The 26,650-nt window shown below is 37.6% G+C and overlaps 1 protein-coding gene across 16 annotated transcripts in view; it reads right to left on the bottom strand.

Annotated features, from left to right (window-relative positions):
• The window catches only part of NRXN3 (neurexin 3), a gene marked incomplete at both ends in the record, with an annotated part of 1,482,596 nt that overhangs the window by 1,052,813 nt on the left and 403,133 nt on the right, over nt 1-26,650 (bottom strand). The gene's annotated exons all lie outside the window — the stretch shown is intronic.

Here is a 26,650-nt window from a genome sequence, read left to right as displayed (position 1 = left end):
TTTAGCCTTCCACTCTGGCATATCCTAAAGTGTCACTATAAACTTCTTCTATGGCAGTGAAGAAGTCATCTGAGCCATGTGGATATCTGAAATATTGCCTCAAAGCTATTACCTTCTGTATTCAGAGTCAAATAGCAGAAATCAACCCCAGCAATGAAGCTTTTGGCCATAACTACCAACTGCAGACTGGCCCTAGTTCAAGAGAAAAGAGGTAACTAACATTAGGGGTAGCAACCTGAATTTAGAGACAGTGTTACATGAAAGTTTCAATGTTAAAGAGTAGGAAAACTCTCAGTAAAAAGGTCCCATGAAATAGAACCTTCAAAGAGTCTAGCAGAGTTGACCAAAAGCCAGTAGCAGCATACCAGACAAGTGAGTATTCTCTGCAGTATATAACAAAATGGCTGCTTCAGCACAGCAGATAGCGACATGTTTTGCAAAGATGGGGTGGCCTGTGGAGGAAATTCCAGCAGTATTCGCCCAGTGCTGAGAAACTAAGTCTATACCCTCCCTGTGTTGCACCCTTTCATTATATGAGCCCCATGTATAATTTAAATACATACAGACCAGAGGTTTTCAGCTTCTTTGTGGCTGAGAAACATCCAAAGTGGGCCCGTCTGTCAAAAACAATTACAAACTATTTCTTATCTGGCCTGCTAAGCAGTTCTGCTTCTAGCCTAATGAACATCCTAATCAGATGGCTTTTCAAAGTGGTCAAAGGAGGCTCCACTATAATCAGCATAAGATGTGGGGAAGGTGGTGGAAAAACCAGGCATGCTGGCAGGTTGCTGATAACAGATTTGTCTCTAATCAGTTGCAGAAGACAGAAAATAAGCACTGGATGCAGTTGACAGGCTAGACAGAAATATTAAGGCCTAGGTTTTGTTTGTTTGCCTGGTTGGTTGGTTTGGCTTGTATTTTCTGAGGACATTGCTTTACTCTTCATTAATTTTACACCAAAAGAGACATTTGACCACTACACCCTCCCCGCTGTGCCTTATTTATGAGTTTCAAGATGGCAGTCACTTTTTTTTTAATTTTTAAAATTTAATTGTTTTTCATTCAATATATTTTGGTCACCCCAATTCTTCCTAGATACTGGCCACCTCCCTCCCACACAGCTGGATATTCTTTCTTAGAAAAAAGGAAAGGAAAGCAAGGAAGAAATGAAGAGAGGAAGGGAGAGGGGAAGGGTAGGAAGGAGGAAGAGAGACAGAAAGGTGGTGACAGAGAAACAAAGGTGGTGATCTTAGCCTGAACTCACCTATGACTTTATATTACATTTTCTAAATCTGCAGAAAATTTGATAACCACTAGATGTCCCTTATGCTATGCACAACCTACCGAACATGAATGTCACTACCTGTTACACAAATTACATTCAAATACACTGAACATTCCAAGTCTTGACTCTCGAGTGCCTACTGCAATTCCTACAGTGACTCCCGCCTTTGCCTTATTTACTAACCCCCTCTACAGTATTTCAATAGCAACTTAAGGCATGCTGTCATGCACTGTTTAGATAAAAAACTTTATAGTTATATAAACAGGCAGAGACACTAGACAAGCCACTGAATAAGAATATTTGAGGAAGTACTTTTAAAAAAAAAATAGGATACTTAAAAAGGTTCAAAATGTTATTACTGCTTTCAAAATCTAATCTTGGTTTTAATATAGAGATGCCAAAGCTCAGTTTAAATTCAGATTTTTTTTTTTTTTTTTGGATCCCCTAGAAGCTTGAACTCTTAAGAGTCAATGCAACCAAGGGACAGCAAATAATTAATTTCACATGTCAATTGTAAGTAATAAAGAGTGGCTGCCTAGGAAATGAAGATGGAAATACTTATACTGAGATCAATAGGCAATGCCTGTTACAAGAGTGGGAAGGCGTATTTTCTGAACCCAAGTTAAACTACTAGCTCAATCCAGGATCCTGGGTGTTGGATGGCTATTGGTGGGGCAAAGGGTTAGTACCTAGCCTGGACAGAGAGCTTGCTTCTCTGTCAGCTTTCAATGTTTTACATACAGTAAGTTATTTATACATGGCTGGAAGAATAATTAACCAAAGACGACACAATAATGCTGATAGGAAATGAGGGTACTCTTAACACTCACTGACTAACGTGGAACTTTTTAAATTGATCTGGGATAAAGGATCACTACACTTTATCATCATAATTTAAAGGCATGTAAATATAGTTTATATCACATATTCTTCAGTTAAACTATCTAGGCTCACCTTGTTACTGTGTAATGTAGAGGAGCTGTTTAAATGTTTGTAGCTCTATTTCTTCAGCTTTGAGGTGGGTCATTGTATTCTCACCTAAAAAGGTTGTTAGAAGAATTTAGCTGGCATTCATTCACAGACTAACTGCCGAGGACTCAGTGACTGCCATCTTCATTTTCTAAACAGAGAATGTAGCAATTGCTAATGCTACATATACGTCCAAGATTCTACCATCAACAGGTCATGGAGTCAAAATGTTGTAGGATATTATTAATTGTTCAGTGTGAAGACAGACATAAAATATGCTGAGACTTCTTGAAGATTCCTCCTTCAGATAGTGAATTTAAAACAAGGAGGTACTAGAAAAAGTAATCCTTCCTTCCAGTGTCCAATCAGACATGTTAAAACTCAAGTCATTATGAATTAAGCACACTCAGGATCATCTATCGGGCACTGAAGAGTCACCTGTTTCCTTCATGAGTTGTAAGAGAGATGAGGAGGTGATGGAAAAGACAGCAAGTGTCTGCATCCCAATTTCAAATAATAAAAGCAATTTTTAAAATTAATGAAATGCCTGTTCTGGCCTAGCATGGTGGCCTGTGCAGGCCCTCAGGACTCTCCTGATATCACCTTAATTCCCTTGGCAAAGGCCATCTAGAACCTTTGTGACTTTCCTGACGGAACAGATGGCCAAGGCTACTGTTGGACACCTAAGAGTGAGTATCAGGCCAGCTGAGCACACCTGCTCGCCCAGACCTGGACCATTGTCCAGTCATGACAGCCAGCTGGTAGAAACTGACTGCCACCAATTCCTTGTCCAGAACTCAGACGGGCTCTTCCTGTTACTCATCAGCTCCTCAGTCAGTATAATTAATGGTTTATTTTCATAATAAGTGCTGGGAAAGTTGCCATACACATCTGTTCAGGGGTATGTGGGTGACCTAAATCAGACCTTTTCTGACAGCAGCCTCTGGCTTCCTTCAAATGGGCCATCACTTCATTTACTTATGGGGCATGTTTATAAAAAAATCTTTAGAAGATCAAATACTTCAAGTATGAAAGAGGAAAGACATCTGCCTTTGAAGGAGTCTGAATAATGATTCCCCCAAAATGTCAGACTATATATTGCCACTAAACCAGTAAATGTTCTCTTATTTTAAAAAAAGTCTTTGTAGATGCAATTGAGTTCAGAATCTTGAAGTGATGAATCTAGTATTCTCCAAATGGACCCTAACTGCATCATGTTTTAGGAGGAAGGCAAAGATAGACTGCACACATACACATAAGAAGAGAGAAGACAATCTGAAGACACTGGTCACAGATTGAAGGAGTGCAGTCCTAAGCCAAGAAATGTCAGTAGGTACCAGCAACTGGATGATGCAAAGCATCAATTTAAGCATGCAGAGAGTTGCAATTATGCCGGAAACTCTGATGTTAGCACAGTGAAACAGACATTAGACTTCAAAACTGAGATGAAATGAATCTATTGCTGTTCTTTAAAGCACCCAAACTATGATTTGTTTTAGAAACCATATGAAATTAATATACTTTTGTTTATTCCTTGCCCATCCCTTGTTAGAGTTTGACTTGGAATAAATCTCCAGAGCATGGCCCAATTTCCTTTAGTGCTTGCTATCCATGAAAGGCCAGGTAGTAGAGAAAGAACTAAGTTAGAATTGAAAATTCTTTCTAGCTCTATCCAGCTCTATTAATATCAGTAACACCGGCTTTAGTTGAAACTAGTTTTTGAAATGTAAATCACCATGAAAACATAGCTTCCTGGTTTTGGCTCCGCAACTTTAAGAAGTATAATCTCACGTAGTTCACAGATCATGCCCAACTTTCTCATCGTAACTGAAGTTTATCAAAGCAAACTCACATGGACTGTACAAAACAGGAAATATATGCATTCCATCATACCGGAGGCTAATAAGAGTGACAGAGTGTTTTCCCAGGATATTCCTTAGGAGAGGGATATGAGTCCTTATTCGCTCACTTGTTACTTATTGACCATCTAGTACATACAAAGTACCATGACATACTGTTTTCCCAGGATATTCCGTAGAAGAAAGATGTGAGTTACTTATTGACCACCTAGTACATACAAAGTACCATGCTAGGGAACTGTGGAGCATGGAAAAAACAATCATTGGCTGTTTGCAGGGGAGAAAAGTCTCCCTAATGCTCTGAGAGGCAGGTGGCAAATGTATTTATTATTTATGTAATTATTATTTAATGTTATTTATTTGAGAATCATCTCTTCAGTGTTATAGTCTTGGTAATAAAGTAATAAAAACCATACAAGAAAGCTTTAGCCACAAAAAAAGTGTCGTAAGACTTTTAAAATTAGATACTTGCATGAAAATGCTTTTAAGGAATTTCTACCAACCTGAGCTTTTCATGGGTAGCAAGTCCCAAAGGAAATGGGCCATGCTCTGGGGATATCAAACTACCCCAAAACAAGGATAAGGTTCTAATTCAGGATGTGAAGGGGGACAAGGAACAGTCACAGGGTACTCTCTGTGGCATGGAGTCATGAGGGTGGGTGAACAGAATCAGTGAGGTGAAATAAGAGAACAAAAGAAACAACATGAACATTAGAACAAATAGAAAGAGCTGAATGAGAAGTCTTAGCATAGTCTTGGCCTGAAGTCTTAGTGGAAAGGATGGCAGACAAAAAGCTGGACAAAACCTCAGATAACCAACTAAGAAAGTCTAACTGATTCTGAAGGAACTGGGGAGCCACCCAGGTAGGACAGTTAAGAGATCAGCTTGACATAATATGAAAGGCTATCCTACTGATAACAGAGGAAATGAGTTAGTAGAAAAGGGGGCAGAAAAACACTTGAAAACAATAGCAATGTGACAAAACAAAGGGCCACATGTATAAAAGGTGCTCTAGAGGAATTGCTTACCAGGGAAGAATGCATGTGTCCAGGCAATATATACATAAAGAAAATGAAAACCAGATGATCCACTGACCAAATGGGCTGGGGTTAGGAGGGATCACAATCCTAAACACAGAGTTGAACACTAAGGATGCACAGCAGGAATTTGAGCAGAAAGAAAAGTAAAGAAACAAACTTTCTAGAGGAACTTACAGAGTACCTGCGCACAAGGCATTTCAAACCCAACACCCAAGTTAAGAAAGCAATACAAAGTCTATAGTATTCATGAGAATGAAGAACAGGGGCAACATTCTAGAATTATTTTTCAGAGGTACAGCTATCATGACTTGCTGATTTGTTGAATGTTCTCTGATTGCTGTGGTGTTCCCATGTCTTAAGATTCCCAGTTCTGCATCTAGTCCTTATGACTATAATTAGTTGGGGCCTAGAACTCTGTAGCATGTTTTTTGTTTAAAATTTCCTACTCACTACAACCATTTCATTTTACAGGAGAGAAAATGGGGACCTGTCCAAACTCCCAAGAGTCTTCATTGACCACACACATGTAGCACTCTGAAGGGCCTCGGGCTGTGCAGCTGGCTTTGCATTGCACTTACTCTGGATAGAAATCTAAAAACAAGATATCTTCAACCACTTGCCTTTATGGTTTCTAAGAGAAGCTTTCCAACTTAGGGTTCTTCTGATCTCAAGCAAAACATCGTTACAGTACCTAGGTTGATGTAAATTTGACTTGCTAGCACTCTACTTAATGCAGGACCTTGGAATTCAAGTCACCAGCTAGAAATTCTTGTACTATCTAATTGGGACAAAACAGAGTCAAATGAACAGGAAAATATCCTGAGAGGAACCCAAAACTCTGAAAATCTACCCTTGGAATTTAAAAATTTATATTATACAGACATAGAGGTAGATATTTTTGCAAATGTCATGAATTTAGACACTGTACTGAAATGTATTAATGTAGATATTAATGAAAATATCACCAAGAAACAATTCACAGACCTTATGATGCTCAAAAAGAAGGATAGTCAGAATACAGATGCCTCAGTTCTTCTTAGAAGGGAGAACAAAACACTCATGGGAGGAAGTATAGGGACAAATAGAGGAGCAGGGATTGAAGAAAAGATCATTCAGAGACTGCCTCACCTGGGGATCCACCCCATATGCAGCCACCAAATCCAAACACTGTTGCTGATGCCAAGAAGTGCTTAGTGGTAGGGGCCAGATATGGATGCCTCCTCAGGGGATCTGCTAGAGTCATACTGATACAGTTCAGGATGCTTGCAGCTAACCATCAGATTGAACACGGGGACCCCAATGAAGGAGCTAGAGAAAGCACTGAAGGAGCTGAAAGGATTTGCAACCTCATGGGAAGAACATTAACAACCAACCAAACATTCCACAGCTCCCAGGGACTAAAACACCAACCAATGAGTACACACGAAGAAACCCATGGCTCCAGCTGCATATGTAGCAGAGGATAGCATTGTCTGACATCAACTGGAGAAGAGGCCTTTGGTCCAGTGAAGTTGCAGGGGAATGCCAAGGGGCTGAGGTGGGAGAGGATGGTTGGGAGATGGAGCACCTTCATAGAAGCAAGGTGAGGGGGAGAGGAAAAGAGTGGGGGGAAAGAAGATAACATTTGAAATGTAAATACAGAGAATATCCAATTTAAAAAAAGAAAATATCATTAACGATTTCTAAGGTGTGCACACCTAAAGTGAACAGAACAATATTTCTATCTGTGAATAAGGTTGAGTAACAACTAATAAAGTTCAAAATCCCATGTTTCTCAGAAATTTTCCTGGAATTTTCACAGGACTAAATCTAAAAGGTCATCATGTTCTATTTCTTATGGGTCATATATTGGGAATGTTATCATTTAACTTTTCTTTTATCTAAGAGGGAAAGAAATTCCTCAGTTTCCTGCTTGGCATATTGATGCAACACTCCTGACCATTATGTATGACCTGTATGTGCCATAACCCTAGCATTGAGGAAAGCAAAGAAAAATATTGTCTTCTGTCCCATCTATCTGATAGGTTTTCTGGAATAAAATATTATCAGCATGGCTCATTGTACCTAAAAGATGGTTAGAACCCCGTGGGACTCTTTTCAATATGATTTACCCAGTTAGTGTATAAAAAAAGGGGGAAAAAACAAGAGAAATTCAACAAGAGTATTTCTGGAACTTGAACAAAATAGGGAAGTCATCAACTTGCATTCTATAAAATCCCAAGAGCTATAGCTTGTTTTGATACTAGGTCATAAAAAGTAAAAGCCGAATGTGACAATTGGCAAATCAAAACACTTCTTTTTATCTCTTTGGCTTTCTCTTACCAACTCCAACTTGACTATGTGGATAAAGTATACTGTGCCATGATAAGCCAATAAAATAATTTTATTTTGTAGATGACAGAGAAGCAAATTCTTGCTGCCTTTTCTCTAGAGTACTTGAAAGTTTTTAACCTAGTTGTTTCCCAGAAAAGTAATATTTAACTCATTATTAAACAATACTGAACCAGTATTATAGATGTCCTATAATTTAGCCTTTGGAGTTCACAGACTATAGACAGTAACTATCATCTTTCCCTGTAACACTCCTTCCTTGAAACCCTCTGTGCCTGGATTTAATGACTAAACACTTTCCAAGGAACTCTTGATGACTAATTTTCTGTATCAGTTACCATCTTTCTTTGCCAATCCTTTAAAATTGAGCTTTCCCCAAATATCTGATGTAGGTCATCATTCTATTTTACTATCTGTCACTGCTAACTCCATCCATTCATACATCTTTACCTGGAAACCAAATCACTTCCAAAGCCTTAGGTCCCAAATCTGAAGTGTTTCCTGAAATTACTCACTAACTTACAATGAAAGTCAATCTGAAGAACTTCAAGACTAACCAGTCTAGAAGCCCATCCTCCTAAATTCCTTATTTCTTGTCATCCATACTCGAGATGAAATACATATAGCTGTAGGTAACACACCCTTGTCCATTTCCTCCAGCTTCAGTCCGTTGCCATGCCCAGTGGATTCCATGTCCAACATTTTCTGAATTCATTTTCTCTATTATATTCCTTCTGGCACATCTATTTCTACCTGCAGTATATGTATTTACCAACTTAACTTCAAGAGAAACTCACTAAATACTAAGCAGTGTAATAGTATCATGGCCCCTGGCTTCATGGAGTTTACACTGTAGAGGAGATATTGAACAGGTCAGCACATATGGATGGTTGTGCTAGGGGGAAAACAATATATGGGACATAGAAGTTTCTACATTTACAAATGGTCAACCCAACTCTAGAAATTAGGAGTCTGGATCAAGTTTCACAGTGATTAGTGTAGCTTCTGAACAAAATTTCTTAAAGTGAACTAAAGCGTCTGTGATTTTTGATGTTTCACACACACACATACTATTGGAGATATGGTTGTGTTAAGTAGCATTCATAAGCGGACTGGCTAACCTGGGAGAAGGGAAGGAATAGGAGGTGGAAGGAATAAATGAACAGAATAGTAGAGTAAAAGGAATGAGGCAGGATACAAATTAAAAGAATAAGGTTTGATTAAAAAAAATAGTGAGCAGTTGAACTAAAATAGTGGCAAGAAGAAAGAGACACAGGTTGTCCACATACCATAGGGTCAAAAGAGACTTGAAGGAAAGATGTGACAGGAAAGAAGAGAGAAATAAAAGTTACCTGGGGGTATCGTAGGTAATAGAATAGATAACAAGTCAATTAAAAAAAAAAGTCTAGTAAGTGTAAGAGATAGTGGAGATGGGGGAAAGTAAAGGACCAACTAGAGAATGGAAAAGAGAGAGGAGGAAGGAAAAGGAGGAAGAGAAGAGAGAACATCCTGTAAAGAGGAGTCATACATCATAACACTGAGTGATTCCTGGTAACCAGGAGGATGGAGACCATTCTTATTCCATTTCATAGATATGCAATCATTATCCTTCTCTACGTGTACACATATTCCTAGGCCATTCACGAATATGCACTTTTTGTAGCCAATTAATCTGAACAGAAAGACATTTCTGCCAAATAACAGCATAATGTATCTGTGGTCTCAGTATCATTTGTTTTCCTGACATTTCTTTTCTCTGATATTTTACCTAGATTGAACTTACAGAGCATAAAAAAAACGACTCTAGGCCATCTATGAGGCAAGCACTTTTTTTAAAGTACTGATGGGTCAGAGAGAAGGCTTTATAAAGGTGCCTATTGCCAGGCCTGGAGCTCCAGAACACACCTGGTAGAGCTGAACCAATTCCCAAAGGTTGTTCTTTCACCTGTACTTTCCAAACACAGGCAATAATAAACACACAAATAGGAAATCCCTAGGTTCTACTTCTAGCCATGTTCCCCATAACAACCATGTTTACTAAAATAAACATGGCTAAAACAAAAAGGAGGATTCACCTCCCTTAAGCACATTCCTCTTTAGTATGTTCACTTAGATACAGTGAACTAAACCTGTAAGACACTGTTGAGGCACTAGTACTGCTGTTTCAACAGGTGCTGAGCCTTTGTCTCTGAGGTATGAGAAAGGATTACATTTACTGACCAATCAATGCAATTCACTCTGGCTAATTTGTTTTGAGTAGAGATGATATATTCACTATCGGGCTAACCATATGATTTTTTTTCCAGTAAGGAAACCTTCTAGGGCTGGAGAGGTGACTAATCTGTTCAGAGGAATTGCTGCTCTTCCAGAGCACATGGATTCAGTTCTCTACACCCTCATAAGGTGATTCATTCACAGCCAACTGTCACTCCACACCCAAGGTCTGACACCCTCCTCTGGCTTCCTTGGGCACTACATAATGGTATGTCTACAGACATTCAGAAACACAGAGCCATACACATTTTTTTTTCTTTAAACACAAAACAAAAACAAAATAAACCTCCCCAAATGACTTTGTACATTGTAGCTCAACCAACATTGTTCCAACCACTGCCTGCCCTATCTTCTCTTGCCTCAAACTGAGGAGAATGATGAGCAAGGCAAACCCGCCAGCCAACGTATGAAGAACATGATATGTTAGTGAGAAGTAACACGTTTGTTTTAATGCTTTCAATTTTTAGGGTACTCTTTTGCCTGATTGCCACCCAGCCTATTTACTAATAAAGATATTCTCAAGGCCTCACATCTAACATTTACCTCTTAATTAAATCTACTGACTCCAAACTGTAAAACAGATTCTACATCATCTGCTTACTGGAATCCCATGGCCACCAACTAATCCACACATCCTCATTTTCTTACCTAGAAAGTATAAATAGCTATATATCCACAGTCCCCATACTAGACTGAGGAATTATTTTAAATTCAGAATAGCCATATACACGGTAAAGACTCTGGTGTTATTTCTTATTGTATCCAGAATTTAAAAATAAAACAAATAAAAATAAAAAATATATCAAACAACAGCAACAACCTTCTGCGATGGATGATTGAAAGTCTAACTACTTTCCTTGATTTTTCTTTTCTTTTGATATTCCTTGAATTCAACAATCACCAACTCCCAAATCCTATTTTCTTTTGGTCCTTTTAACTTTTTGTCAAGGAAGCTTCAATGCCCTGCAACTCTCCTCTCTGAAATTGCCTTACACTATCTCTTACTCTCTTATCTTATTATGTTTTTTTTTCCTAACAGCATCTGCATTCGTGTTTATAAATCATATTTATTTTCTTCCTCTTTTTTCCTGTACTGAAATGAAAGCAGGGACTTTCATTGTTACTGTTATCATCTGCTATTTTATATGTAGGCTCTGGAACAATAAAAGCCTCCAAACTAGAAGAAAACAAGAGGCCTCCAAACCTCCACAATCCACACTTTCACTGCCTTTAAAATCAAGAGTTCTGTTGAGAAGTCAGAGTCCATGGAGGGTTTTTAAAACATTTGGACCTTTGAGTTCGTTAACTTCTTTGAGTCACATGCTTGTATACTAAGGCATATACAAGCTCTCTCTGTCCCTCCCTCCCTCCTTCCCTCCCTTTCGCTCTCCCTCCCCTCCCCTGTCTCTGGCTCTGTACTAATCTAACAACAACAACAAAAAAAAAAAAAATAGATGTTACCAGCTGAGTTTCTGAGCATGGGGTAAGCTCTTTGCGACAAGCAAAATTCCCTCAAACTTCTCTCTGCCTTCCTCAACCGTGTCCTTCAAGTTCCACTCTCTTGTCTAGTGTGTATATATTCATTACTGTAGAGGATTCATGTGCATTTTCATTTGTGAGTGGATGTTCTTTGGGCAGAGCCCTGGAATTCCTGGGAAGTCTGAATTAAGTCTTTTATTCCCAGAGAACTGTGAACACATCCCAGAAAAAAAAATTAATACACTGAAAAATAAGAACTTGTATCGGTGCCAAGAGAAGGAACTCACCACGCCACAGTCTAGCCACTCATTAAGTAAATATATTTTCAAATCATGCCAGAAAAGAAAAATAAATTATTTAATCAATGACAATTTACTGAGTGAACACTGTGTGCCAGGAACATGCTTCACAGTAGACACAGTGAGATCTTTTTCACATGGGTTTTAATGTCTAAGTGGATGGGATTTATGAAGAAGGTAATTTATCATCATGTCAGAGAGAAGAATGTGCTGGAAGAGGCTGGGACTTGTTTCTATTTTTATTGGATAGGACAGCAAGACTTGTAAGGCTCAGCAGTACCTCTGTAAAACATAGAAAACAGGAGGGACAAACAAGGTGGATTTTGGTTGAGGGTACTCTTAGGCAGACAAAGGATAAGAACTGAGTATTCAAAGATTGCCCCAAAGAGGCAGATATTGCTGGATAAGGTGAGGATAAAACAGTAGAGAGAAGCAGGGAACTGACAGGGGAAGGTCCTGTAAACGAATCTTACAGACATCTACTCAGATCCTGAACTCTACATCTCAATGAAATAGAAACCCATTAAAGGACTTTGAGTAAAGGAACACACATTTCTTTGTCATTTCATGAGAAACAACATCCTACTTTTGAGGAGCTACAACTAGAGAGAACCCAGACAAAATAGGAATAGGGAAAGGATTTTGGAGGGCTTTTGTAACATCAAGTGAGAGACAATATAGGCTTAGACTGGGGACCATAGTCCACAGCCTTTCATCCTGCCCTGGGACTTTAGTAGCTTCTATGATCCTAAGGTACCAAGAGTCACCTTGTAAAAAAGCCTCGCAAACTGCATGTGCATCATTCACTGTTCTGTTTCCCTGGAGAGATTGGGGCACTTCTGGCATCAAATATATGTTATAGCTGCTCTTTCACCTCTCCTTCATGTATTAGATGTTTGTGTGTGAGGGGGCAGGGGTGGCAACCCTGCATTAATTTAAAGACAAGCCAAGGTGAATAATATCTTAGCAGAATATATAATACAGTGAAACTGTTGTCCTTGCATACAATTTACACAAATCCAGCATTCTACTTCTAAAGGAAGAAAATTTCTACTTATCACCAAGTCTTCACCCCAATCCAAATGGGCTTTTCTTTATACTTCCTGGAAAGGGTCAACAATAGTAATTTGGTGCTTAAAGGGTCCTAAGATTTGGCTACATGGTTATGTAAAAGCCTTCTTTTGGGTCAATTAGACTTTAAGAACTCCTTTTTTATAAATATCACATGGTCAAGTTTTAGAAACAAAAAGATCTCCATGTGGTTTGGGATGTACTGTGCTTCCTTCCTGGGGGCCCTGGACCTAGAACATGCTTCCACATTTGTTTAAGACTCATGGGCCGTGCCTGTTAAATTCTGGTTTCTTTCAAGGAATTTCCAACTCTAAGATCAGCAAGGTTAAGAGAGTAAAGGCAGGGCCCCAAATAAGACACAGGTTTTTTATCAGAGCTTAAGTGACAGATAATTAAGATGAGAACAAGAGACAGAAGGTCACCCGAAATCTAATGTTAACACCCACGTTCTTATTCCTACTTGGCTTATAATTCCATGGAAGAAGATGAGAACTTTTATTCAATTGACAAAATTATAGTCCTACTCTTGAGAACTCTCAGGGGACTCCAGCCTTACATGGAGAGCTGTTGACAATTAACAGCTGCAGAGAGGGTGAGAATCAATCTTCTCTAGGGACAGGATTCCTTATTATCCAACACTAAGTGATCAGCAGGTTGCATTTATATATAGAGAGAGGTTAGAAATAGGATGTAAAAAATTCTATAACTATGGTACACATATATGAAAACTTTTAACATAAAATATTTATGTAAATACCACTGGCTTGACTATGATATCCTTTAAATTTTTATAAGTAAGTCATTAATATAGCATTATTAATATTAAGCAAGAGGTAGAATCAGAAACTTAAATATACATTAACTAAAAAGCTAATAATGACAAAGTTTCTGAGAAACAAAATGCTCCAAAGTGAGACATGTGGATAAGAGACTTTTATGAATCTGAAAGACAACTCTTTTTTTAATATCCATAATTATTCATCATTTAACCCCAAACTACCTTAACCACACATATATATTCTCTGCTCTCCTAGAACATACCCAATCTCGCTGAAATGGCACCTTCTAAAGATTCTCTCTCCACCTATCTGAATTCCAACCACTTCTCCATATTTATCTATTATTATTTACATATATTCACTTAAAATATAGGTAATATATTGTTTTGAGAATCTGGAACACTTTGTTGTAGAATAAAGAGAATTCATTTTGCTATCCCATGTGTTATATGTAATGTCCTTGAAATTGACAAACTGTTTCTATTCTCATAATTTCTTAATTCAAATCACATTAAGCAGATGACAAGCTAATTCACGTAAGTCTCTGAGTTTCAGAGGTAAGAGGAAAGAGATGCCACAGATTGTCCATATTTTTCCATTGTGAAAAATCCAAGACAAATGTAGAATCTTACATTTCCTAGTACTTACTTTTAAAAATAAAAAAGTAACATATAATATGAATTTTATTTATATATCTTATTTAGCATAGTATGTCTAATATATATTGTTTCAACATATACCAAGTATAAGAAAATTGTAATGAGGTTTTTCTTAACCTATTTTCCATTAAATATTCTAGAGTCAGTATAAATCTCCTCATAGCTGGCCTCATTTCAAAGTAGACATATTTCAAGTGAAGAGTAACCAGATGGAGCTCACAAGTACTCTACTGCACAAAAAATATGACTTGTAGAATTTATTCTTTCTCTACAGTCACTATATATGTTAGTATTAGAACACCCTACTAAATTAAAGATGAATTTTTAGTAGTTTGTTGAGTAGTTTCCTAATTTTAGTAATCATTGATAGACAACTGTAGCAGGGAGGATGCAGGAATGTTTATGAATTATGAATGCAGCTGCAGGAGCCAGATTGTGGGTTTTAACTCCTGTTATACCTCCTTAAATACCCTACATGTGCTTTCATTTTCTCTCTTCCTACTGACAGCATCCTACCTGTTGCTTTGAACTTGCCTGAAGATTAAGAAAGTTCATAAAAATTAGCACTTCTCACTTTGTGTAGCTCAATCACTTAACCATGATGGTGCTTAATCACTATCATCTAGAATGTGAAAGAGAATTGAAATTCGGTGGTTGCAAGGCCAAGGATGAAATTATAGTTCAAAAAATTCCAGAATGATTTGGACAGCTGACATTCTAAAGTCAAGGCTCAAATACCTCAGTGACTCTTGAGATGGCCTGCATGGCCCTTATATGTCTCTACTGGACAAAAATGTGCTGTTGTCCAGCCCACTGCACTCACTGTCCCTCCTGGCTCACCCCATCCACAGATCTAGAGGAGAGTTAGCATAAATAATAATGAAAAGACAATACAGTCAAAATTTGCAGAAATTAGAAAACCAGTTGCAGATTGGTTTTCCACTCACTTCCCTAAACTAGAATGCCCCAAACACAGTATCAACAGTAGATTTAGAGTGCTGTACATATGGACCCCACAATGTGTCCTTTACCTAGTATAGTTTTTCATCTTCATCATTGATGATAGAATTCAGGCAATGATATTTGGGGAAGGCTCACCATTATTCTTTATCTCAACTAGTATAATAAATCAAGTCTACTACTCATTAAAATTAATTATTCCAAAGAATTTATTATATTGTTAGGAAAATATAACACTCTGTTTCCTCCAATACCATTAATCAATGATCTGCACAGTATGATTTTCAAGCTGAAGTATTTCACTTATTTTGAAGAATGGAAATATAGGGTGGACTTTGCTTTGAAGAGATTCAAATAGATCTCAATTCCAAATCTAGCATATTTTCCATTCCTTGTCAGCTGGTATTTGTGCCTATGTGAAAATGATTATTTTGGAACATCATAATGCTGGACATAAACTTCTATCTATCCAGAAGATCTATACTTGAGTGCTGATTTCCATCAATATGAGGATATAGCCTTGCTCTGCTATGTATGAACCAACAAAGAACAGATAGCAGTATTAAGAAACATACCTTTAAATATACAACCATGAACTGTGACAATGCTTTCAAAAGATGAAAACAAACCCTACTCACATAAGTAGCACCACAGTAAAAACTGAGCTCTCTACAGTGATTTTGAAGAAACCAATTCCACAAATGGTTTCTGTCTCTACCAGTAGCTTATGACTATGAAGTTGTACTGGTCCCAAATGAAGTAAATAATATGTCTCTTCCCCATGTAGCCATGTTTCTGATAATAATTTTATCCCAATATAATTAACTGAGAAATTGAATAAGGAGTTTATGGTTTCTTTTGATAATCTATGTGAAATCCCAGGGTACTAATTAAGGTACATTTTCTAATACAGTGAACAAGCTGGATGCGGAGACATATCAGTCATCTCAGGCTGGCATAAGGACAATAAAAGTATGACTTAATATTGGCAATATAACTTCATGGTAATTTTAAAGGAGAGAAAAATGGGCAAAACACATGAGGGAAAGGAGTTTCTGCAAGTTGATGGTTCTACTTAATTTTCCTCACTTCTATAGAAACTTCACTCATAAAAGTAACTTAAGGGAGAAAAGATTTATTTGACTAACTTGAAGTAACTAGTAACCTCCACAGTCTAAAGTACAGAAAGAATCAAGGAATGTATACTGTGCTTAGCTTAGTTTCTCCTTTTAAAAATACAGCTCAGGAACCAAGCCTAAAAAGTGGTGCTATCTACAGTAAATGAGTCTTCCTGCCTTAACTGATGTGAACAAGACAGTCTTTCACAGAGGCCAGCATGATCTTGACAGTCTCTCATTGAGATTCTCTTTCAAGCTGATTCCAGATTGTGTCAAGTTGACAATTCAAACCAACCATCACAACTCTATCTTTTGTCAATGTGACATACTAACACACCATTTTAGCTGTAACTTTTCGTCCCTAGTTCCCCAAATCTAATATTTATCTCATAACATAAAACACAAGCCAACTTTAAAATCTTCATGCTCTTTAAATATTCTCACACTTAGGCTGTAGATGTTTTAGGAGTTAAGAACACACACTGCTCAAAAAGAAGTCAGGGTTTTGGTTTCTAGTTGGGCAGCTCACTCTTAACTGATACTCCAGCTCTAGGAAATCTAATACACTCTTCCAGACTTTATGTATACCTAAGTTCCTGTATACACTGCCACCAACCCCAAACACACACACACACACACACACACACACACACACAGACACATGCATACTTATTCAAACATAATTTTACAATAATAAAAATAATTCATAAGTTCAAAAAATCTTAAAGGGGAGTTCCTATAAACCGGAAACAAATTGTTTACTTCCAAGGAACAATGTCTCAAAATAAACATTTTCATTTCAAGAAAGAAGACCCTGAACATAACAAAATGAATAGTCACTCTTGAGCAAAACCAAAATTTCAGCAGATCAAAATTCAAATGTGGAAGATCTATGCCTCATATCTGGGACTTAATAATGCAATAAACTGGCTCCAAAGGGCTTCAATAATCTTTTCCCTTTTTATGCTACCTACAGAGCCAGATGTTCTCTTGGGCTTAAGCCAGCCCATTTCCCATATGAAGTTCTCCTTTCTGGATATCCAACCCATGGGGAGTCTCCATTGCAACTAGACTTCACCCAAGAGCCTCTGACCCTGCTACCTCGACCCTGACCTCAGCTGTTCTTCATGCTTACCTCCATCTTGAATCTCCCATGCCTTCAAAACCAAGACCTTGACCTTGATCCTCTTTTGCTGCTACAGTGTAGCCTGAAGCCTTAGAGTACCGCTGAGTCAGCTTGTGTTCATCCTAAGGAAACTTTCATATTTTTCTGACACCACACGGGAGGCTTCTCCCACAGCAGTGCCGATCACTATCGGTTAAAGTTGGCTCTTCAGCATCAATACATATCATTCTGCCTTGAATTTCCTCTGTCAAACAAACCAGTCTACTATCTTTAAAGTTGGCATCTCTAAAGTTCTTGGGTACAAGCAAAGTGTCCAAATGAATTAAAGTCAAATTCATGGTCAAAGGATCACACAATGTAGTCCCTAGTCCAGTTCCTGATAGAGTCCTGATTCCCCCTCTTAAACCTCATGAGCTAAGTTTTCACTATCTGCATTTCCTATCAGCAGTCTTCTCTGCCCATGCCCACAAGAAGAGCCTATTAGCTCTGACCATAGCATTCAATGTCTAGTCCAGCTCAATCCAAACTCTCCCCAGTTCCTCCTGTGAAACAGATTAAAAGCCACATTGACAGGTTTGTCATAGCAATATTTCCATGTCCCAGAACCAACTTCTGCCTTCGTTTTATTTCTATTACTATGGAAAAAAAAAACATCACAACAAAGGACAACTTAGAGAAGAAAGGATTTGTTTTTCAGAGTTCCAGTTCATCAGTTCATCGTGGGAGCAATGGTGGTACAGCAAGCACTCACTCACTCAAAGCAACTAGTCACCTCCACAGTCAAGAGCAGCAGAATAAATGCGTGCACGCTTGGGTTTCCCTCTCTCTCTCTTCTGTTTAAGAAACAACTCACAGACTGTATGAAGACCAAGAAATAAAGGAAACAAAAAAATATACATATATTTACAAAACAAGAAGACTGACTATTTTCATGTTGTGTTTTGTTTGGCATGTACTTTACACTTATTGTAACTATTAGGTTTTCAATGCATACTGTCAAGCCCTTGAAAAAAATCAAGTACTGACTAAAAAAAATATATTCACATGGTTTTATGTAAAAATTATTTCAATGTCTGAAAAAACAGTACTGACAAAAATGTATAATTTTAAGCAAAAAAATGTTTAAAATCTGTACATTTATCTTTGTTTTGTAAAATAAAGTCGTTAAAATATATATATATACTCTTGGACCAAAAACTGAGGAATGGTGCCTCCCACATTGGATGGGTCTTCTCACATCAATTAATGTGATCAGGAAAACTTCACAGACATGCACTCAGGCCAAACTGACGGAGAAAATCCCTCTCTTGAACTCTCATTCCAGATGCTGCTAGGTTATGTCTAGTTGACAATTATAATTACCACCAGATGGATGAGATAAAACCACGACATTTACTGGTGCTGTCAGTCAAATTTTCAAATTTTATAAAGAGAAACCAACTGTTATTGTCAGCTAAATCTCTCATTTGCCTTCTGATTCATGTTCTATACACCGGGCACATTAAAATGTTATTTATTTAAAATAACAAATATGTTATTTTTGTTCATATATCTTAGTTTGCTGCTTTTAATAAAATATTCTTTACTATCTCCTTCTTCCAGCAAAATCATAAGCAAATTTCAAAGTCTGGATCCTTCAAGTCCTCTGAAAATAAAATATCATGATCCTAATTCTTAGATGATAAAAATTTAAACTTTGTATAAAATAAAAACAACCACGTAGGAAAGTGCCCAGATTGGAAATCAAAGGCTCTAGTATTTTTAAAGGAGCCATTCACATATGTATGAATAACATCTATACCAAAAATCTAAAACAGCCCTGGCACCCTAGTCCTGCTCTTGGTCAACTTTTAACAATATAGATGTATCCTATTTTAAATGTTACATGAAAAAAACATTCCATTCATTCTTTGATGTGTAGCTTGTGAAATTTAGCTACAATAATGTATTCAGTTCATTCATTACTGTCCTATGACCTTCTGTTTTATGAAGGTAACAAACTCTATTCTGCTGCTCATGGCCATTTGGGTCTTTCAGGAGTGGGTTTAGGAATATGTTTGTATACATAGGATGATGTGCATGTGCATGCATTTCTGTTGCCATATTTATAGGAGTAGAGTCACAGAATGTACCAGTTGTCAGCTTCACTAGTTGTCAGAATATTTTCCAAAATACATGTATCAGTTTTCAAACAACTCACTTGCCAATTCAAGCATATTCAAGTTTTTGTCATTTGTCATCCTCTACAATACTTTATTCTTGTCAGCATTTTTGATATAACCATGGGCTGTTTGTATGCAGTGGGATACACTATGCTTTAAATTATCTACCTATCTCTTAACCAATACCCATTTAGACATACTCATTTTTTTGCTCAACCTATTTAAACCTCTTGGTGAATAAAATCAGTACTGAAACTTTCTATTTGATTTTAGAAATTTTAAATATTTAATTACATATAATTAATTTGTATAATTTTAATTAAATATATGATTCTTTTTTAATCATATATTTAGTTATACATCATTATTTTATATATAATTATGTAAATTCCAGAATACAGACTATTGTGGATTTTATCTTCATATATATCTTCTAGATGCTGTAATTTCTGTCTTTTCTGTAGTGTCCTTTCACATCATTAAGCATAATATAGTTTCAAGATTTCAGTTGTTTGCATTCTCTGTTTAATGTTTGCCCAGAAAGACATTCATCTTTTATTTCATTTTAAATGTTATGTTGTTTAACTTATACAATCAGATATAAAGTATACTGAGGCAGACATCAATAATTATTTATTTATTTATTTATTGGATATTCTCTGTTTTTACATTTCAAATGTTGTCCCCTTCTCCTTTACTCCCAACCCCACTACCATTCCACTTGTTTCCATAAAGCTGCTCTCTCTCTCTCTCTCTCTCTCTCTCTCTCTCTCTCTCTCTCTCTCTCTCTCTCTCTCTCTCTCTCTGTCTCTCAACCACCTTTTCCACCTCAGTGCCTTGACACTTCCCTATACTGGGAAAACAGGAAACATGCTTTAACTGGACCAAAGGCCTCTCCTCCCACTGATGCCAAACAATGCTATCCTCTGACACATATACAACTGGAGCCATGGGTCTCTCCTTGTGTACTCATTGGTTGGTGTTTTAGTGCCTGGGAGTTCTAGAGAGTGTGGTTGGATGATAATGTTCTTCCCATGGTTGCAGACACTTTCTGCTCCTTCAGTCCTTTCTCTAGCTCCTTCATTGGGGTTCCCATGTCCAGTCCGATAGTTAGCTGCAAGCATCTTTATCTATATCTGTATTACTCTGGAAGAGACTCTGAGGAGGCATCCATATCTGGTTCCTGCTAGGAAGCACTTTTTGGCATCAGCAATAGTGGTTGGGTTTGGTGGCTGCATATGGGGTGAGTCCCCAGGTGAGGCAGTCTCTGTAGATATTTTCTTCAATCCCTGCTCCTCCGTTTGTATTTCCTCCCATGAGTGCTTTATTCTCCCTTTTAAGAAAGCCTGAGGTATCCACATTTTTAATTAGAGTTTTTTGAGAATCTCATGTGTGAGTACTATAGTTACATCATTTCCATTTTCCTCTCTCTCTTCTCCAACTGATTCTGTGCCTTCAAAGTCATGTCATCTCTTTTTATACTTACTAGTTTTCTATTTCGATTTAGTATTGGTCATATGTATATGTGAAGGGCTGACCATCTGATATTTTATACCCCATTAAGAAATGTCTCTGAAGAAGACTGAATACTTTTTCTCAGCCTACAGCTCATCATGGAGTGGGGAATGTTGTAAAACTTTTCCCATCTTCATTGGTACCCTGCAGTGATGCCACAGATCACTATGTTGACATTGGCAGGTTGGTTGTTATTATATGTGACATGTTCAGGCAACAATACTGTTCGTGAAACATGGGTGTAGCATGACTGTTATGTCTAGAAGATGCTACTTTATACCTGGCTTTCTGCTTCTCTGGCTCTTATGATCTATTTTCCTCCTTCTGCTCTCCCTCCTCCTCCTCTCCCTCCTTGTCCTTTTCTTCTCTTCCTTCTTTTCTTCTCTTCCTTTTCTCTCTGCCTCTTCTCCTTCCTCCTCTTTCTCTGCCTCCTCTACTTCTCTGTTTTTCTTGTTCTTCTCCTTCCCCTGCTCCTCCTCCTCCTTTTTTATCTGCCATAATGTTCTCAGAGCCTTAGGCATAATGGTTATGTTACAGATGTACTAATTGGAGCAGAACATACAAAAGACACTTATTTTCTGCATTTTAACAAGTTATGAGTCTGTGTCTTCTACACTAAGTTGCTTCTTAAATGAGTGATGATACTTATATGTAAATTTTATTTTTCTTTATAGATAACAATAATTCCATTGTGTGTGTGTGTGTGTGTGTGTGATCCATACTTCAGGTGAAAAATAAATTTATTGTTTGGGTTGTGAACCTACCTACCCTTTAACAGCTGAGTCATCTTTCCAGCATCAGTTGAAGAACATTCCAAAGGAAGATCTATAACAATCCCACCAGATAAAAATTTAAAACATATATGGTCAGAAGAAAAATGAATGTATAAAGCAACCAAGTAAAACATGTTAACTTTCCAATAAATGTATATAAGTAAGAAAGTCCACAGACTCAAAGGCATAGCTGGATTATAATTAACAACAAAACCATTCTGTATCCATCACCTCATGATAGTCTCTGACAGCTTGAGAACATAATTGAAAGAAATTTTGGTCTTTCCTCCAAACCAATCATACCTAAGATCACTATCCCACCATCATACCATCTTCAGCCCCTGTCTCTGCAGAATGTGCCTATGTCCTGTTTGCTGTGCCTCAGTCTGACGTTCAGATGACAGAGCTATCATCAATGAAGCAGGACAAACACCCCCATGTTTCAGTGTATGGACACTTTCTGTGTAGATGATATGGACCAACAGAGTTGCTCATTACCTGCACCTGGCCATTTTACCCCAAGCAGCACTTTCTTTATCTACTCCTAAGGACCCACATTTTCTGTAGAATTTATCAACTTCAACTTAAGTGATGAATCTTAGCAAGAAAACCTCTTTTAGGACATTCAGGTAACGAGGATCAAAAACCTCTTCCTTGATATCTGAAGTCTGATAGTTAGATGTCTTGGGGAGTTGTATTGTGGCATAAGAACCCATTACTGGTCTATAGAATTTCAGTTCTAGAGACCAACACTAACTCCCAGAATGCTCCTCTTCCTACAAATGACAGAGATGGTCCCAAAACACAGAGCCCAGTTTTTCTTTCTGCTTATTTTCCCACAGAGGATGTAACTAAAACAATGTCTAGGATTTGGTAACAAACACCCTACCTTTGGAAGTTAGTATGTTTCCAGAGAAATTCCATTGATCATTGCTCATGTATACAGAGGAGAAACTTAAATTTGAAAATTACCATGTTAAAAATCACATTCAAAGTGATTACCACCAGTCAATATATCAGTACACAAATTGAATGCATTAATATGAAAACTGATATATCAATATAGAAAGAACTGAATTTTTGTATAATGAAGAAAAATAGACTAAAAAGATCCATACATCCTGTAATCTATGATCACCTTTGACAAAAACCAAATGTCAATTGATTCAAGGGCAGTTTCTGAACTCTTTGTTATTCAGTAAGCTGTTGGCCAAACATAATATTGACAACCTCTTACTATTTTCTTAGTATACAGAAAAGCTCTCCTGTAAATGCATATGGCCAGTAGTTACTTTGAAATTTATGTAGATGTTCAACTCCTTCAATGAATTTTTCATTTCTTTCTCTGACATGTCTGTATTAAAACTTATTTTTACTAATTTCAGGCCTTAGAATTGTTTAATTCTAATTTAATTTATTAAATTTGTTTAATGCTATCTAACATTAATCCATAATTTTGTTTTCCCCTTTATTGTCTGTGTAAAAACATCTTTCTCTCTCCTCTTCTCTTCATCCCCTGTATGTGCATGCATGTGTGCATGCTTGCATGTGTGTGAAAAATGCTAGGAATCAAACTAACTTAGGGCCTTACATAATTTTCACAAGTGCTGTAACATCTAGCTGTATCTCCAGTCCTTTTGTCTATCTTTTTTCTGAAGAACAGTCTATGGAAGTTTCTCAGGCTGACCATGAACTTGCAATCTTTCTGACTCAGCCTGTCAAGTAGCTGGGATTGTGGGTTTGTACCACCAGGCTTAGCTACCTTCACCTGTTAGATGTGATGCTTTTGCTGACAATAAAATTCAAATGGGGAGAGTGGTGGCATTATTTTAGCATTTGGAGTTACAGCAGTTGTGAGCCACCATGTGGTTCTGGGAATCAACTATAGGTCCCCTGTAAGAGCAGGAAGTTCCCTCAAATTGATAAGCCAATCTTTTCAGCCCCTTTTCCTGGTGAATCTTAATAATACCTTCATGTCTTCTCTCCCTCCACCCTGTAAATTTATTAGTGACCGGGTCTTCGACCATTGCACCTTTTCTTTCTCTTGGCTCTACTGACCTCACTCTGATAAGACAGTAATTCTTCCTCTATGCTGGCCATTCATTTTCCCCTTCCGGGAAACTTCCATCTTTCTTTTCTCCTTGCTCTTTATGCTGAGCTCTTTTCCAGAGAATGACTTTCTCTTTAACTGGACCTTCTGTTCATAAATATACCTAAGCTTTTATTTGTTGTTGCTGTATTTTCTACTCTAGAATAGTCTTCTGATACCTTCATCTAAAATGTCTCTCTTAGCCCAAAGATTCCATCTTGTTCTCTCTTTTCTTGGGAATGGTTGCTGCACCTACTTTATCACTCTGGTGTATGTATCTCTCCCAGGCATTCTCCTGCAGATAGTTTTTCCTCTGAGCTCCTGGAACTCAGTTTTATCTGATATACCTGGTAATGGGTAATTAAATGCTAGAACCTGTGTATAAGAAAAACAACAAAATTCCTTGGAACGATGGATAATCTTATCTGTGGACAAAGGACTTTCGTTTCTGGCATGCAGGAGCAATGTACATAAACTTATTCCATCCTGAAACTGAACTAATCCAAAGTTGTACTCCCTGCTTTCCAGGAACTCATCTAGTGACAGCAGCTGTTCCACCTCAGTGGTATCTCTTTGAGGGAGAGGGTCACAAAGGGAAACGTGGCGTGTTTAATTTAGGAATCGATCGACTCCTTTTGATAGACCTCTCTACGCCTTAGTCTGCCAGCCCGATAAGATTAACAGATCGTTGGCTCAGTTCTCAGTCTCTCTGACCACTCTTCTCTGTGCCTCTTGGAAGTGTTTTGCAAGGAAAATACATGTAGATTTTGGTCTCCTTTTCTTTCCTCCACTTTTCTTAGGATCACGCCTTGCATCTTCTTTGCCTTGGTGCATTTCTGGTGTTGTCACACTTGCCCTGGATATTTCTGTTCGTGATTTGTGACAGAATTCTCTTGCTGCTGGCTCACCCATCCAAATCAGGACCCCCCCCCCGCCACCCCAGTTTATTAAACATCTTTCTACTAGAGCACCTACTGCTGCCAACCTAAACCTGTTAGTTTACCTCACAAGTGTGAGTGCCCTTGTGAGAAGAAACTTTCACATTAATGTTGTTGCTGCTGTGACAAGCCTGGGGCCAATGAGCAATAGTTAGTTAGTATACATTTGCTAAACCTAACTAAATTATAACCGAGAAAGATATATTGAGAGAATCACCAGTAGTAAAGGACTTCCCAGCTCTCTCAGTACTACTTATAAAGGACAGGAGCTTTCTCATAAAAGTGATACACAACTAATAATTTTCTAGCTTTGCTCCACCCTCTCCAGAAATGCTGATTTCATACTATGATTTTTTTTTTCTGTCTGTCTCTGGACTTCTCTTTACCATTTCTTATTTTCAATAACTGTATGTAAGACACACTTCTAATAAAAAGTCCTGCTGTGGGTTAAATATTTAAGAGTTTGATGGAACATTTATGATTTCGTATACAAATCTTAAGCTAAAGATTAGATACTGTAATGTCACTCTCCAAGTTAAATGAAAATACTATGGTGAAACATTGATTCTTTTATAATGAAGTCTCGTGTTTCTAAACATTGTTTCAACTTAAAAGTTTATGGAAATAAAATCTCTGCTTAGAACCTTTTACCTAACCATCATTGCATCATCCCTAATATTTACCACTCTATCTGATATATGGACTCCCTAATTCATAATTATTTAACAAATTAACCATCAAAGGTTAAATTTATTCAAACCCAATACTACAAAGATGGCAAAGTTTCCATCCTCAAAAAGATCCCTTTCAGGTTGTTCAGAAGACCTTTTCTAGAGCCAAACTTTGCTTTCTACTTGCAAAGAACAAAAGCAAAATTAACCCCATTGTTGGTAGAAAAAAATATCAATGTACATGTCCTGAAAACACCCATCTTCAGAGAAAGAGGCACAGTTTTCTATGTATCCAACTGAAATTGAGGATAATCTGTTATCCTACAGGACCTCCTTACTATGCTTCAGAAGAAGCTATTTTCATCAACCTATACAAATGTTTAGTTTAACTACTATAGAACTGGTGAGAAAAAGTCATAAATATGGGAGTTTGTACCAGTGGCACCAAAAGAACAGGCACACCATGTGGTCCACAGAGACTGTTGACGACAGGAACTGTTGGTTTAATAGATTCAAGTTTCATCACACAGTTCAGACTTGGGGGAGAGCATAAAAAATGCCTCTCCATCGGTTTCTCAAAAAGAGAGCCTGCAATGGGGAAAGAATAAATACACCTGGGGAAGTTTGGCTTGTGAAAGCTGTCTTCATTAACAGCCTTGGTGCCTCCAAATCTATTGCTACTCTCATCATGACAATTGAGGATCTGTGTCTCGCTTTATTCTCTTACTGAGGGTAGCCCTGAGCCCACCCATGTATTCTGCCAATTTTGATAGTTACCTAGGAGATACTGAGGCCTGGGCAACAAACGGTTGTAAGGACCAAGTGAGCTACACCTGTTTCAAGTGAGATGACAGCAAGTTACAGCTGATAAAAAAACAGCCAGCTTCAAGATGACACCAGAATGGGAGGCTTCTCCCCAGGGATTAGTAAAGTAGAAAATGAGGTTGTTGGAACTGTGGAATTTGTATATCTTTCAAGTCTCTTCAACATCAGTAGGGAAATAAGGAGCTCGATGTGGGCAAATTACGTAGGCATGTTTTACAGGGTAAATCTCACAAAGTATTGAGTGGGTTTGCACTAAACTATCTGGTGTCATGACAATACGCAAAATGTGGATGCATTTGCCTCATTAAGGTGTGAATTTCTAAACAACTTTGGAGAGCAATTCAACAATATCTGGTAAAGTTAAAGCTGCACTCAGCTTATAACTCATCAGGCAATTTTATTTCTAGCAATATGAACTAGATAAAGT

This window comes from Micromys minutus, assembly GCF_963924665.1.
Source record: "Micromys minutus genome assembly, chromosome: 1".
NCBI lineage: Eukaryota > Metazoa > Chordata > Mammalia > Rodentia > Muridae > Micromys > Micromys minutus.
The sequence above is the reverse complement of the archived record's forward strand: the minus strand, read 5'-3'. Positions and strand labels throughout refer to the sequence as shown.